Genomic DNA, 4,187 nt, shown 5'->3' on the forward strand with positions numbered 1-4,187 from the left:
TTTCTGAGTGAAGTTTTTCGAGATTATTTCTTTTTGCCTTAAATTGCAAGCAAAAAATGGAGATATGAGTGCTGTATGGTGAATTTCAAGCTGTTTGTTGCCGCTCCCAGCTGAAGTTTACTCAAAAACGTAACGATTGCACGTTGTGCCTTGCAGAAGTCTGATTAGCTCAATGCTAACACCAATGGTTTTTACTCAGATCAAACACAATAAATGTGTTTTAATGACATGTCTGTTTTGTGTAGGTAGGGCTGCCGACGTTAAAGCATTAAGTCTTGATTAATCACCAAAGATTATTGCATTAATCATGACATAACTCAGATTAATCACACAATTAATTTTGAGCGCACACGCCCCTTGCACACGGCGGATGGATATCTGAAATGTGGCGCAGGTTGCTGTAAGGTCAGTGGTGAGGTCAACGCTTACACCAGCGCCAAGACGAGCGAAGAGACTCCGACCGGTGTGCTCGGCGGTAACTTTTGCTTCAAAAGTCCCACTGATGGGACTTTTGAATTCAAATCAAAGGTCATTTGCATATCGTGCAGCACTCAACTCTCTTTTCATCGAAGCACAACAAGTTTCAAAGACCATCTCAAAGCAAAATGTGGTCCTACAGTCCCCTCCAAAAGTACTGGAACAGCAAGGTCAGTTCCTTCTGAAGACATTTGGGTTGGGTTTCACCTGTGGAAACTGCATTTGCTGTTAAGCCAACATGAAGACGAGAGAGCTGTCTATGGGACAAAAGCAAACCATTGTGAAGCTGAGAGAAGAGGGGAAATCGATCAGAGCTGTTGCACAAACAATGGGCGTAGCCAATACAACAATTTGGAATGTCCTGAAAAACAAACAAACTACTGGCGTACTGAGCAACAGACATCGAACAGGTCGGCCAAGGGTATCGACAGCAGTTGATGACGGAAACGTGACAGCTGTGAAGAAACACCCAAAGACAACAGCCAGTGACATCACTGACAACCTCAGAAGCCACTGTTCGAAGAAGACTTTGAGAAGAGAAATATAAAGGCCATACCACAAGATGCAAACCACTCATCAGCAAAAAGAATCGGAAGGCCAGATTGGATTTTGCAAAGAAGTACAGAGATGAGCCACAAAGTTTTCTGGACTGATGAGACCAAGATTAACCTCTAGCAAAGTGATGGAAAGGCCAAAAAATACAAGCTCATCTGTGAAGCATGGTGTAGGTCATGTCATGGCTTGGGCTTGCATGGCTGCTTCTGCAACAGGCTCACTCGTCTTTAGTGATGTTGTAACTCATGATGGTAGCAGCAGAATCAATTCCCAACCCTAGAAAACCATTTTGTCAAAAGAAATGCATCCAAACTAATCGGGAGAAGCTTCATCATGCAACAAGACAATGAGCCAAAACACACTGCCAACACAACAAAGGACGTCATCAGGGGGAAAAAAGTGGAAGATGTTAGACTGGCAAGTCAATCACTGGATCATAACCCAATAGAGCATGCATTTTACCTCCTGAAGAGGAGACTGAAGGGAGAAACCCCCAGAAACAAACAAGAACTGAAAGAGGCCGCAGTAAAGGCCTGGAAAAGCATTTCAAATGAAGAACGCAACAGTCTGGTGAAGTCAGAACTCTAAATTGCCTGTAGGTGTGAATGTGAGTGTGAATGGTTGTTTGTTTGTATGTGCCGTGCGATTGGCTGGCAACCAGTTCAGGGTGTACCCCGCCTCCTGCCCGATGACAGCTGGGATAGGCTCCAGCACGCCCGCGACCCTAGTGAGGAGAAGCGGCTCAGAAGATGGATGGATGGGTTATGCCACCAAATATTAAATGTTATTCACTTTAAGTTTATTTAATAATGTCTGTTCCAATACTTGAAAAGTGGGTGGCTTCAAACAAAAAGTGCCCTGTCCTGAGTTGTTGAACACATCTAGATGCAAATACCATGAAATAAAAGCTGGAATTCTGAATTTTTGTCTCATATTCATCCTTTGATTTGAAACCCAAATGTCTTCAGTATACAACAAAAACAAAGGAATTGACCTTGCCGTTCCAATACTTTTGGAGGGGACTATATGTGTATGTGTGTATATTTGGCGCCTGTGATTAATCACGATGTGTCAAAATTCAAAAGTGTGATTAATCTGATTTATAAGAATTAATTGATTGACAGCCCTAGTTCAATATGAAGTGTATATGCGTCTGTCATATTTCCATTGGCAGCTCGTGCAGGCGATGGACACTGGTTACCACGGCAACGACGCCTGCGGTACTGTGTGAGTGTCGCCCCCTTCTGGTCACGTGATGTGCACTTCCTACATTTGTTCCCCGTCCCCTCTGACCCAGAGGCCGAGCGACAGCGAATCAACGTCCTCAACGCCGCGGACTCCGACGACGTGTTTGCCGTCGGGGTGCATGGGAGTTCCACATGTGCTTTGTGGGCCGGAAGAAGGCGTTCGGCCGTGTCCCTCGGGGAGTCTCGGGGGTACCGGACCCCCTGAAACGGGCTGTTCGGTCCCTGTATGACCGGTGTCAGAGTTTGGTCCGCATTGCCGGCAAACTGTGGCTGTGGGCTTCTAACATGTTACTAGCATAATGTTACAACATCCCCATTTCCTAGTACACCACTGCAAACGTATGATATATACTTACACTTCTTTAAGATGATCCAAAATGGAATCCTGCATGCTTGTTGCTGGCTGTGCTCAGTGTGAAACAAAAAAAAAACTAAAAATATAGCACGTCCAGGGGCGGTAGCTGTCACTCAAAATGACATATTGCTCATAAAGTCAGGCAGCACACGCGCAGAAATTGCAACGTGAGCAAAAAGTCAGGCAGCGCAAACGCAAATATCATCATTGCAAGCAGAAAATATTTTCAAGTAAAAACACTTTTTCTTTTTGCTTGAGTTAGATTATATCTAGGGTTGGGCATGGTTTGAATTGGAGCGGTTCCGATTCCGGTTCCAAACGATTCTCCATTCCGATTCTTTTAGGGGGCTGGGTCCAAAAAAGTTTGCATGGTTTCAATAAATTATGAACACCATTTTCTTAGCAGCCCGCAGCATAGACTAAAATGAATGACAAAAATTTGACTCGAGGTTCTTAATAAGCAGTATCAATAGCAAACCTGTGAACTCAAAGGCAATGTGTGTGGAAATAACCCGATTGACTCCATATTCATGCATTAATGTTTCAGCTAAAACTTGAATACAGGATTGTTCAAATAGTTATTTTAACAATCTGCGCCCGTACTCTGTTTCATGGCGTTAAATGGCTTATATGTGCAAGTTTTAACTTGCCTTCTTGTTTTAAGCTCGTAACCTTTTACTTTGAAGGCTACGCACGCCAACTTCACACGGCCCCGGTGATTTCCTTCTTTCTTCCATTCTTTGTTCATGGATGGAACCAAATGCTCTAAAACGCTGATTGCTTTCCCTCCCCACCGATGAGGCGCAAGGTTACTGTTTGTGATAATGTGACAACGTTTCTGTGAATTTTGTCCCAATTCAAAGTTGCTAAGGTGACGTTTTCGACCAATGTTGAGCTTTTTTGTCATCGGCGCTCACGTTGGTTTGAAGACGATAATAAACGGCAAAAACCATCAGTGCAAAAGTGCAAGCAAGCGCTGACTCAATGTTGGCATTGACGTATTTGATTGTTTCACTCACCCAATTGACCGAAGGTTGACTTGACTTCGCTCCGCTTGGAGCGCGTCAGACGCTCCACTTCGAGAAAAGCTCCTTTGCGGAATATCCTCTTATTCCAAGTGTTGCGCTGAGGCGACTGGTCATTCATTTGAACAAAGTAAAGACGCACTTTTGTTCGCCGCCGCCGCCGTCGGGCACAAGCACGTCATCGTGCCCGTTCTTCTTCGTTGCTTTTCGCCACTTCTTCTTCGCGGCTGGAGGACTAGTCATCGAAACTGGGAAGTGACATTTTTTTAATTTGAACGGTTCCGGGAGAACCGAAACGTTAGTCCCGGTTCCAATCGGTTCTCGATTCTCGATGCCCAACCCTAATTATATCTCTCGATATAATATCTCTTTTTTGCTCGCCATTCAAGAAGTTATGTTTGATGGTTTGTGATTTCAAACGTTTTGTGCGATTGTTTTTTAGCACAAATCTGTTTCCGTACCGTGGAACCTTCCGGTCACGTGCGCCAGTCGGTCAATCGGCGTATTTCTTGCGACGTACCCACGCGG

Source organism: Phyllopteryx taeniolatus, chromosome 13 (assembly GCF_024500385.1).
Source record: "Phyllopteryx taeniolatus isolate TA_2022b chromosome 13, UOR_Ptae_1.2, whole genome shotgun sequence".
NCBI lineage: Eukaryota > Metazoa > Chordata > Actinopteri > Syngnathiformes > Syngnathidae > Phyllopteryx > Phyllopteryx taeniolatus.